The sequence below is a fragment of the Culex pipiens genome, chromosome 3, assembly GCF_016801865.2.
Source record: "Culex pipiens pallens isolate TS chromosome 3, TS_CPP_V2, whole genome shotgun sequence".
In the NCBI taxonomy this organism is placed as follows: Eukaryota; Metazoa; Arthropoda; class Insecta; order Diptera; family Culicidae; genus Culex; species Culex pipiens.
In genome coordinates, this window is record NC_068939.1 from 121,348,473 (window position 1) to 121,361,394 (window position 12,922).

Consider the following 12,922-nt stretch of genomic DNA (forward strand, 5'->3'; position numbering starts at 1 on the left):
TTGCGTGAAATTCGATGTTTTGAAATTGAGGTCCCCGTGAAATTTGCAATTTTCGAGCGTGAAAAATCACTAAGCCTACTAATAACTAATCAAGATCAACTCGGATCTTTTTGCACCCTTCAACAATGTTGTAGATCGCCCCAGCAGCTGGACACCGAGTTGCGGCTGAGGACAAAACGCAAAGGCCAGCAGAGCCAACCAAGACCCCTACACAATCCCCCTTCCCTTCCCACGCCTTGTCCTTAACATCAATCCCTTCCCTACTAACCCCGAGTAGGCCGCGAGTAATCGGCTCCCCTCCCACTAACATTTACACACAAGATCCTCTGTAATTATTAAGTCAAATGTAATTACAAAAGCCGACTCGGTCCTAACCAGGTCCTAGTACCGAAAAGGACCTAATAAAAATAATTTTATGAAAAAAAAAGTTGTAGGAAATTGAATTTCCTAGAATTTCACACTTGGGCAATTTTGGGCGAGACCTGCACCACCTACTGCCAAAATCCTGAAGCGTTGTTTTTCGTAATTTTTCCGAATGTACAGTGCCAAGGAAAATTGAAAATTTTGAAAATTCTCAAGAGATACCTCCTGGTTCGATTCTTTAGGAAATAATAAGTAGTTATTTCGTTGCAAAAAAAAATCAGCCGGTATTGAAAGAAATCTACTGTAAATTTTCCGAATTTCTTGGAATATTACCAACACTGCCACGGGGGTCGCGGCGCGGGTCGCAATAAATTTCATTCAAAACAGTTGGAAAAACAATTCAATCAGTGAGAGCCGCAAGGCACTTTGGCAAGAGCGTGAGAGCGAGAGCGAGAGCATGTAAGAAAGCCCGACCATGTGTTGTTCGACGGTTTGACCATCATATCCGAGGCAGTGTGTTCTATGTTCGAGCAGGCAGTTTAGTAAACAGTTGGATGCCGGCGCGATAACACCGTTCTGGTGGCGGAAAAGTGAGCTTTGATTGCGCGGGTGGAAAATTGTGGGCCCGGAAGTGACAGCACTGGAGTGGGTCTGTGGAGACGCGCCAGACCTTAACGGATACCTAAGGACGCACACCCCACGCACCCTTTTTCAATGTCGTGGGAAAAAACTTGGCCAAGGGCGTGGGAAAATTTCTGCCGGCGGATGTGGAAAAACTTGCTGGGGTGATGATTTGGAAAGATAAGGAAAAAATTCAGAAGAAAAAAAGTTCAAGCTGATTTGTTTTAAAGGAAAAATAGTCAAGCACAAAAGTGAAAAAAGTAATTAAAAAGGCAAGTGTTAAAAAATAAAGCAAATAGTTTACAGGAAAAACAACCAAAAAAATATGTTTGAAAAATTAGTGTAAAAAAACCAGCAAAAAGGAAAACCTAGCTCATTCTAGTGCTTAACAGTGGTCAATTAAATGACAGTTCATTAGCGTTACCAGGCGAAATATTTGAATCTATAGTGCAGTGACGATGGATACAAGCAAATAGTGTGATTTTTTGATGTAAATTCTATGGCAAATCATTGAGCTCTACAAATCGTTAATTGCGACACATTTGAAAAGATCATAATTGCTACTCTCACAACTGGATAAAACTACGGCACCGTGAGGACGAGCAGCATCTGATTGGATTTCGAATTTATTGGTCCAACAAAGGTAATTGCATAGAGGTAGGAGATTACATTGATGACACAATTAGTGACAAATTAGAAGTAAATGAAGCGTTATAATGGAATGATGGACTTCTCATTATCTGACAATTTGTTTAGGGATTGGCTTTCATTAAAACTGATAAAGCAGTAAAAAGATGATTATTTACAGCATTCTATAATATTCTATGATTATTGTGTTTAACTCTTTAAAAAAAACTGTGCAATAAATAATTATTCCTAATTTTCTTTTTCAACTTCCTTTTGATTTTGAATGATTCTCTTATCGATTTTCTAGCTTGAGAGCAATACAGAAACAATAGTAACACTTAAAAAAACTAACTTAACCTATGTTGTTGGTGCCTTCCTCACTCCTCACTAAAAGATTCTCATAGATCTTTACAGTTCAAGACTCGTTGAAAAGGTCTTCCGATTGACGGATCTGGACATAGCTTACATACAAATAAGTGGGAACGGCTTCAAAAAAAAAACTACATAAATATCACTCAAGTTGTCATAACTTGAGACAGGATTGCCAGATCTTCAATGTTTAAGTTTCATTAGAAAGGTCACTGTAGATTAACGAAAACGTTTAATTTCGGTTATTTCTTTCCTCTGCTATTTTTCATCCTCCTCTCCTCTCAATATTTTCAAAAAAATATGGAGACTTGAAAAATTTAACAAAAAAAAATTTAGAAATCAAAAGTTAAGAAATGCTAATTTTTATATTTTTTTAATAAAATAAAATGCATTCAATCATTTTTTATGTTTTCAGATTTCTGGGAATTTACTTTGATAAAGTCCTAAAAGTTATTAAATCTGTTGCTCGGTTTTGGAGTTTGATAACCTGGAAATATTAGTTTTAAAAAGTATCACTAATTGCTCAACAAAATCCAATGTTCATATTTCAATGTGAAATCGTATTTTCAATTGATTTTTTTTTTTCAAATTAGATTTTTTCTATTGAAAATGTATAAAAGCCGTCAAAAATGTTTTTAAAACAATATAAATGCTCATGATTTTGGCGACCTTTTTGTTGATGCTTCCCCATAAATGACAATTTGAAGGCAACATTTTTGGTGTTTGAAGAGTTCCACTATTTTGTTTTGCAAGCAAAAAATGTTTTTTTTCCTTCTCTTTGCTTTGCAACAAAAAAGAAGCCATCCTTCCAACTATAAGCTCCCACCTTGCTCGAATAAATATTGAAAAAAGACCGATCATGGTTCAGTCAGTCACACACAATGTGGGGGGAATATTTGCACAACTGAGAAGCGGCACAAAGTCTGTCAACGGTTACCTGTGGCAAGTCAATTGAACGATACTCCAGAAAACTGAGTCATCAACAATGCTGCAAGGGATAAATCATTCGCAGACACTTTTTCAAATCGTTTTTTCTTCAATTTATGCTCCAATTCCAGTTTATAACAAAACAGTTTATCAATTTCTCAGACTTGAAGTAAATCAATTATTACATGCAAACCGACTATTACTGCCCCCTTCTATTCATTCACCAAGGTTTTACAAGCCTCAGCAAAATGCAGACAAATTCTAATAGAATAGAGTAGGGTGTGAGCTAACTCAGCTCAACTTTCTCAACAGTTGATATGCGGCATTTGCGAAGAATAAGCTTTCGGAAGCTTTAACCCACCCCGGAGGGTGTGTATCCGGTTGGCACCAGGAAGTGCCATGAACGGGAAGTAATCTTGTGTGCAAACTGTTATACATTGCAGTATCAAGGGTGATAAAGACGGGATAGGATTTGCTTACGCTGTTGATGTCGGTCCTTAACACCCACGCATCGAGGGGGCGTCGATTTTGGATCAGAATTCAATTTGCAAAATCAATTTGGATAAAATATGGCTCTATTCAAGACTGAAACTGAAACCAATGTGTTACATTTTGCACGAGCAACAAACTAAAGAATTTTCGTTTTATGTTATGCCCATCAGAACATGACCTTATTCACGTGTGAGACAGTTTTGGAAGAGTTTTTTTTATTTTGCAATTCCGTTGTGAAATAACATACATTTCTTGACATTTTTTAATGACGAAACGGCACAATTTAATAACCGAAAATAACGGTACTAAAATAGCAGTTTATGCAACAAGTTGCAAAAAGAAGATTATTTCAGAACGTGTCGTACATTAATCCAACGAGGTTCACCGAGTTGGATAAATACGACAAGTGCTGAAAAAATCAAGGTTTGCAACGAGTTCCATACAACATTTTTTGCATTTCACCCACCCATTGAGTGAAATTATAAGTCGAATGTTCATGTATTTTGTCAATAAATCGTTTAAATAAAAAAAATGTTGAAAAGTATTACTTTTCAAAACTAGTGCTGAAAATTTCAACTTTTCAGCAGTCATGCTTTTGAACGGGTTCTCCGTTCGTTCAAGTTCACACAGCAACACGAAAAATAACAGCTCTGAGAACGAACGCTCGTCTCTAAGAAACGTTCGTTCAGTAGGCTTTTTTGAAACGAACGGAGAACCCAGTTCAGAACTTCAACATTTTCCTTTGATAAGACCTCAGTAGACTAGCTTAACTTCATTGACTGTTAATCATCCGTTTACATATCAGTACTGCTAGCTTAGTGGTAACAATTAGGTTTAGTAATCAGAGGTAGTGAGTTCGAAACTCTTTGTTCCTGAACTACAAAAGCATTGATGTTTTTTTAATCACGGTGGCAATAAATTTTTGTTTCCATTTTAGTTGGGGTGCTTTTTGCTTTTTATCTGTTTCATTTAGTCTGTCTATCCTCCCAGCTGGAGTGTCCATTGATTTGTATAAAATGTAATTTCAGTCGTCGTCAAAAAGTTGGTACCCAACCACAAAAAAAATATTTCAAAAAATTGAGATTCGATCTCATTTCCTTTGAATACTGTTCTTGCATGTTACCACCGAGCTAACTAAGCTCTGTACAAATCATTCTATTGAATGTTTATTTAAGTTTAAGAGTTGCCATAGAGAGCCTTTGGCTACAGGCGGGTTCACAGAACGCGTTCCAAACTTTGAAGAGAACGGCACGAAAAAGTGACGTTCTGTTTTTGGAACGAAAACCAATGGCTCCTGCGCGGTGGGTTCAGTTCGTTTTGAAGAAAGAGAACGAACGCAGAACGGGTTCCGTTCAAATTGCATGACTGCTTTTCAGCATCCATTTCAGTGCTGAACAGTAGAACTTTTCAGCATTTGTTTTGAAATGTGTTTCTATTCGATTCTGTTATTTTTAGTAGATAAAAGTAGGCTGTTTCGTCACGCGAGAATGACAGGAAAAGTAGGAAGTTTCAAGACGGAATTGCAAAAATTATTTTTCAGCAGTTTTTTTTTGGGTTCTTTTTGAGTTTTTATAAACCGACTTGAATCAGGAGTATTCTCAGTCAAAACATAAGCATTTTTAATTATTGAATTTTCAGAAATATTAGGGTAATTCTCCGCCAATTCACACAGCAGTTGCCCCGACCCCTCTTCGATTTTCGTGAAACTTTGTCCTAATAGGTAACTTTTGTCCCTGATCACGAATCCGAGGTCCGTTTTTTGATATCTCGTGACGGAGGGGTGGTACATTTTTGAACATGCGAAAAAAGAGGTGTTTTCAATAATTTGCAGCCTGCTGCGGTGATGAGATAGAAATTTGGTGTCAAAGAGACTTCTATGTAAAATTAGACGCCCGATTTGATGGCGTACTCAGAATTTCGAAAAAAACGTTTTTTTCATCGAAAAATACACTAAAAAAGTTTTAAAAATTCTCCCATTTTCCGTTACTCGACTGTAAATTTTTTTTTTTTTTTGAACATGTCATTTTATGGGAAATTTAATGTACTTTACGAATCTACATTGACCCAGAAGAGCCATTTTTTCATTTAGAACAAAATGTTTCATTTTAAAATTTCGTGTTTTTTCTAACTTTGTAGGGTTATTTTTCAGAGTGTAACTATGTTCTACAAAGTTGTAGAGCAGACAATTACAAAAATTATGATATATACACCCAAAATTCAGAGTCGAGATAATCGTTCTCTCAAAATTTATTGAGGGCTCAGTGCCAAAATCGATAGAATAATGGTATCAACTCACACCATCATAACAAATGAGTTCATTCGTTAGTTGAATCAATAAATCTCCAACAAGTGTCATACATCGACTTCTGACTTCTCCTTGGTCACCAAGCTGTGGTGGCCGAGGCAGCTAAGTCAATGGATTGGTTTGTCAAAGGTCTCTGGTTCGATTCCCGTTGTCGACACTTTTGGTTTTTTGTTTGACGGATGAACTTTTTTTTGCAAATGAACCTCGAGAGAATAGTTCTATTGCCCATCTCGAGCTGTGTTCTCTGCGTCCGTGAATGGTACCACTATTCTCTCGACTCGAAACAATCATTCTCTCGGACTAGCGCTGCCAGTTTTGGGTGTAGACATAAGGGGTTTGCTTATAAACATCACGAGTTATTTTACGAAAAAAAAGCCGAGTAGCAAATTTTAAATCTTTTGTAAAACCTGCTAAGAAGTTGAAGCACCTTGTTTGTTACTTGAGAGCGCACCGTGATTATTAAACCGTAAGAAAATTGGATTTCTCATACATTTTTTCGATTTTTCCCATACAAACTTCACCTTCGAGTATCAATAGGAAAATGTTGACCAATTTTGCTCATATTTGTCCCAGTGTCCTAAAATACCTCAAGGAACAATATTCAGCTTGTGGAGCGAGGTTTTGAGAAAAAGTCCCATATTCTGAGCTCCCTACTGCGCAGTTCTACATTTTTCAAAATACATATTTTTAGAGAGCTAAAAATTTACTGTCCACTTTGATCTTGAACAAAACTTTTGAGATTTACGATTAAAATATCTTTAAAGTATCTTCAAGAGTACTTTAGAAGCATGGTCAATAGTTTTATTTCACACTTCGTTGTTTGACTTGAAGTTATCCCAGAGAGGTTATTTTTAAGACCATTTTACATCGCCAAAACTGCCTCAAAACACAACTAAAACTATTTTTTTTTTTGACTTTATTAAACAAATAAAATGATTTGAAAAATAATCGACACTATTGTTTTAATCCAACGACAAAAAAGCATTTCCAAAAATCTTTTTCGGATCTACCTCCTGCAAACAAATATGTGCATGCGCTACGGTCGTATTACTACGCGTTTTACTCTGCGATAAAACCGCATTAAAGCATACTGCAGTCTATATGTTTTTGCTTAATCTTGAACAAGAGCTTCTCAAGAAACATAGCTCTAATAACTGCTCTGAGTAAGAAAGAATAGATTTGATGAGGTCAGTCATATTAACATGAAAAAATAACGGCAAAAAAACGGAAGCCATGTTGATTTTTCTGCTGATGTAGAAATAATTGTTCCATTAAAGATTACAAATCATAGTAATTTTGAAAGATTCACACCTTCGATGCATATTTTTTCGAGGCATCTAAGAAAATTGATCAGTCAAATTTTTATGGCAAGAATTTTACGATAAAAATGACTACGTAAAGTCATTTGTTATATTTATTTGGTTATTATAATATAATTATCGGTGTAAGCTCAAGTTCATCGGCCATTTGTGAATTAATTTCGAAAAGATTTAATGGATTTCACGAAATAAATTTGAGAACTGTTTTTTCTTGGACAAATCTTTTTTATCGTCAATGAGAGCAAACAAGTTTAAGTATACTTTATTACAGTCTTGAAGAGCTCTTCTATGATGTTATAAATTTTTGAAGCTTGAGAATAAGTATTGTGACCCGGAGCGTTTGGTACGGTATGTCCACGCATCCTTCCTCCCCTGTAGATTCTGTGAAATGTGATCCGTTCACAGAATCCTCTCTGCGGTTAATGCAACGCAGTAGGCCTGGCCGCTTTTATGAGTGTAATACGTTTCGGGGATGCTCATTCAATAATATTGACAAGAAAGAACATGGGGCGTAATCTAATCACATGTTCTTCCAGGATGCTTTCATCGGACTGGCTGCGCTTGTGTTTGATTAGATGATTAGATTAGATTAGAAGCTTGAGAATAAGTATTGTAAAAATCAACGTCAAAGTTGCTTAGTTTTAAATCACTCCGCATAAACGCTCTTGATAACATCCTAAAATTGTCCACTTTGCTCTTAACTCAGGTTTAATGCTGATTTATTGTTGTTCTGGAGATAGATTGGTTTTATGATCATTTTTAGCTAAGATAACTTGAATCTATTTTCAAGAAAGTTCAAAAACTAAAATTGTTACTTGAGGCTACTTCCATCCAAATATTCTCAAAAGTGAGATTTTTTTCTCCTTCTTAGGCTTGGGTATCAATGGGTTAATCTCAACCAATTTCGCTCAAAATTTCCACAGATGCTTAAAATGGTCCAATAAATCGTTTTTCGCTTGTGGAGCAGGGGGTCATTTTTTTCTGGGCACCCTACTGCGCAGTCATGAACAATAAATTAAAAAGTGGATAGTAAAACGGCTATATCTCGAGGGCGGTGAACATTTTCATCGATTGAAAACTTGCTTTTACATCAAAAAATGATGTTAACAAGTTGTGGGAAGAAACAAAATTTAAAAAAAAAACTTGAAAATACAAGCCACTAGGTATTACAACATTTTACACTAGTCCAGTTGATTGGCAATATTTGGTTTTAAAAGTATCAAATATTAATGACGATATTCTTTTTCCCTGAACTAAATATAATTCTCAACGCAGTAAAATTATTTTTTAATTGTTTTAAAATGATTTCACATCTATTCCATTAAATATTTTAATTTTTTAATTGATTTTTTAGCACTCTGGTTTTTTGGACCGAGTTTGTAGGTTAGACCGAGTTAAAATTTGTTTAATTTCAACGGGTAACATCTTACCGTCTAGTAGTTAGAGAAAACACTCCTTAAAAGTTGATGAAAATAGATCCACAAGTTTTTTTACAAATGCAAATGCGTAATTTATTTGATGAATTAATTCACACGTTCTTTACCCCTTGTTGCATCCACTCAAGTAATATTTCGTCTTAATAAATATGTCACCGAAATTCTCACTGCATTGTGGAATAGCGCCAATTGGTCGTGGGAGGTGTTACTATGAAGTTCGTAGTGCTTAAATTTAGCTCGCACGTTGATTTTCTCTCTAACTTTGAAACCACTTCTAAACATACACACACACGATGTGAATGGAGACATACGATGCGAACAGCTGCTAATATTTCGCTCTACAGCGTTAATTGCTCTTTTATATTGCAATGAAAATGATTTAACCTCATTCTAGGCCAGCCCGTGAGTATGAAGAGATACACATCGTATCTTGTCAATGTACAAAAAAAAACATAGTTTTTGGAATTGGCTTATTTTACGTGTTTTTATCTAATTTTATATGAATTTGATACAAAATAAAAATTAAAATATGAAACCTCAAAATTTGCACTGCTAGGTAAACGATTTGTCGTTTCTTTCTAACCCAAAGTCTGTTTGTTTTTACTTCTGTCAACTCTAATCTGGCCTTCGGTGGTGTCAGAAATCTGGGTGATTTATTCCTGGACCCTTTTTCAAACGCCGCTGCTGGAGCAGAATCCCACTCACCTGCTGGCAAGAAGGACGTTATGATATTGCTATATTTTTATCGTTTTTTTTTTTTAATTTCTAGGGAGTTGTCTGTGTGTGCGTGTGCGTGTGTTTGAAGTGGTCAAGAATCAGAATCTTGTCGAAGGAACCAAAATAGCAATGGTAATGTAGTTCTTGGAAGTAGAACTCATTACTAGCCTTGTTGAATAAAATAAATAATTCTACAGAACCAAGAAATAAAACTAAGAAAACTAATGAACAAAAAAATCTTTGTTATCATGTGTCCACGAGTTAATCAAAAGATATTTTTTAAATAAATTTTTGCAATTCCGTCGTGAAACTACTTACTTTTCCTGTCATTCTTGAACGACGAAATAGCCTACTTTTTTGTACCAAAAATAACAGAATCGAATAGAAACACTTTTCAAAATAAATGCTGAAAAGTTCTACTTTTCAGCACTCAAATGGGTTGGAAAAGTAACACTTTTCAACATATTTTGATTTAAACGATTTATTGACAAAATACATGAAAATTTGTCATAAAATTTCACTCAGTGTGTGTTTTTTGGAATTGCAAAAAATGTTGTATGGAACTCGTTGCAAAACTTGATTTTTTCAGCACTCTTCGTATTTATTCAACTCGGTGAACCTCGTTGGATAAATGTACGACTCGTGCTGAAAAATTCCTCTTTTTGCAACTTGTTGCATAAACTACTATTTCGAATTATTTGACCGATTTCAGAAGTGATCAAAAATCAATTTTCTGAAAAAGCAAACTCTCGAAAAAATCAAGAATTTACGAGCATGGCCTATTAAACACACGAGGTTTTGGCCGTTGTTTTTTATGCAGATTGCATAATAGTACCATCCTAATCCACCATGACGAATTTTTATTGATAAATTGTTTTTTTTTTACATTTTTTTAATGAAATGTTTTAAAATTTACCCGTTTTTCGATTTTATTTTTTATTTTTTATTTTTTTTTTACGTTCCATACTGTACCAACATCTAATTTTTCGAAAAGTTTTTACAAATCTACAATTTGTTTAGTTTTTTTGATTTTTTGCTACCTAGCAAAAACAAAAAAAACATAATTAAATCTCCAGCTGTTATCAATAACTGGGGTGAATCGAGACTGAATCTCTATTCTAACAGAAATCAACCCTAAAAAAACATTGTCAACTGTCCCTATTCACCCAAGTTTGCAGTACCTACTTTTTATCGCGGATCGGCATTTGTAGTTGAAGATCTCATAAGAAGATAAGAATGTTGTGTACAATACATAAATGGTAACTTTCAAGTGCACTAAAAATAACCTAAATGCTAATGTTACGGAGGATATCCTATCAAAATGAGATATTAAGACAGACAGGTGTTACTCCGTACACCACTTAAGCATATTCCCCGAGGCGTCACGCGTGCTTTAAAAGTGCCATTTCTTTTTTCTTCTTGGCTTTTTTCCAGTTAGTAGAATAGAATGTTTCTACAGTTTTTTATCCAGATTCTTAAGCGAAAGTGACGTTACGAATTGTGCACACCTGAAATGTCAAAATCACGCAGTGGTACCAACATTACAAACGAAGTGTGCCATGGCATGACAGCCACACTTCTTTTTGCAATGTTGTATTTTTTTTTTCTTCTAAAGTTGTACCACAACACGATTTTGATGTTTCGGGCGTGCAACACTCGTAAAGCCATCTTCGCTTAAAAATTTGGATAAGTTAAGGTGAAGCCAATGATCATTTTCGAAGAAAATTGATCATCACTATAAAATATTCTGTATTAAATTCAATTTAACGAATTTCAGCATCAAAATGAATCAGCATGTGCCGGTTGTTGCCTTCTGGAAGCCACTGAAAGAAATTTTGATCTAAATCAATAAGGCTTCAAAATTTTTATAATTTTGTGGCACAGTCATTGACGTTCTAGTTGGCAATCATTGATTAATGACGATTTCCATAACTTCACAAGGAATGGGATAATCGTTACCAAAAGGAATCAGCATGTGTAGGGCACTATAAACAACTTGTTGAAGGAATTTTGTCAAAATATTGAAAGCGACGCAAAATTTATATCTTTGAAAGAAAAATCATGACAATAATGGAAGTCTTCACGTTAACGAAATGTCAAGTTTGCTGTTACGAATACAGTCATGCCCCGGTTTTGCACGCCTCAAAATTATAGAGTTATCTACGTGCACATGTATTGCGTGTTTGTACACGAAGAGTTTTCAGGTTAAAATTTGTACCCGCCAGCAAAAACATAAACTTTGAAAAATATTTGCAACGATCTTATATGTTTGAAAAAAATCCGATCATTTGTAACCCAACAAAATTTTGACAGTTTTTTTTCGAAAATACGTAGTTTTTTTCTGACAATTCTGAGTATTTTCAAACAAGGTTGTTATTACATTAGAACTGTATGAAAAAAAATCCGGTCATTTGATACCCATATCGTGAAAACTGGAATTTTGTAATTGAGTATTTCCAAAAAAAATTGTTTTTACATTCCAAATGTATGCAAAATCATGTAACTTTCATGTAACTATAATTACAATGGGTAGCTGCCATCATCCCGATTCCAAAACACTATATTTTTTTATGTTTGTATAATTTTTCATTCGATTATAGCCAATGTCGCCCATTTAGCCAAAATCCCCTTTGTGTGCTAGTTATGCACGGGTTTGCATCCCCCATTTACGGTGCTAAACCGAGGCCTGACTGTAATATCGCTCTGAGTGTTTTCACGAATAAAAGCATCACAAAGTTTTTTCACGAGGACATTTGTTGCTTTTGAAAGCTTTTGATAATTTTTTCTGTTACACACAGAAAAATGTTTTGTAGAATCAGCCTGTACGAGGTATGAATCATTTTTTTTTTAATATAATCAACAAAAAATTGCGTTGAAGCAAACCTGGATTTTCTCAATTCCTCAAAAGTCTTTTGTTGTTTTGAAAAAGCTGCTTTGACGTTTAGCATTGATTCAACAAAAATCTTGATTTTCAAATCATCAAAACGTTTTGTTGACTCAAATATGCCTTATTTTTCTGCGTGTAGGAATTTGGAAAGATCAATAACTATCATCACCAATAAATAACATTAAACTAAGGCAAACCTGAAAAGCTACCCAAATTGTCCTTTTAAAATCAAACTTACATTAACATAAAAAAAAAAACCTAATTGGCAAATTCAAAATCCATTTAAATTTTAAAAAGTTTTGTTGTCATCATTTGCTTCCGTATAAATCCGTATTACATGAAAAAATCCGTCAAAATTCCGGCTTGTTAAAAATCCACGAAGAGGGTTGAATATCCGTACGATAAGGATAAAATCCGTACAGTTGATAGCCTTACTTCCATATGTTTATAGGACCTTTTTAAAAAAAGCTCTAGATTTGATTTTGATAATGTGTTTTTAAAAATTTCCTTCTAAATATAGATCAACAGTGGGTCACATCCCCCTACTCCCCAGTTGATGTACGACGTGATGTCGTCCTTTTAACGGTGGAATGCATTACCCTTAATGGAACTGGAAGTGGAATCCAATTCTCCGCTCACTGCACGTTTTGGCAGTACATTTCACGAAATTATCTTTCTCGCGGGCACTTCATGCCGGAATGTTTATTTGACTTTTGAAATGCTCGATTTGCGTACCACCGTTGTTCCCGCCATACCTGTTGATTCGAATCTAGTCACGACTCGACGAAAAACCGCCACGGATTATTGCCGAAACGTTGAAATCGATCCACCGACAACCACAGCATCGTGTGTCAAAAGC

The 12,922-nt window shown here is 35.1% G+C and overlaps 1 protein-coding gene across 2 annotated transcripts in view; it reads left to right on the forward strand.

Moving 5' to 3' along the window:
* The first annotated feature begins 925 nt into the window (after positions 1-925).
* LOC120413063 (gonadotropin-releasing hormone receptor) overlaps positions 926-12,922 on the forward strand; it is an 80,322-nt gene continuing 68,325 nt past the window's right edge. The window contains exon 1 of one of the 2 annotated variants that reach the window (XM_039573767.2): positions 926-1,641. The gene's annotated coding sequence lies outside the window, so the exon portion shown is untranslated. The remainder of the gene's footprint in view (positions 1,642-12,922) is intronic. The other variant, XM_039573766.2, reaches the window with a different exon arrangement.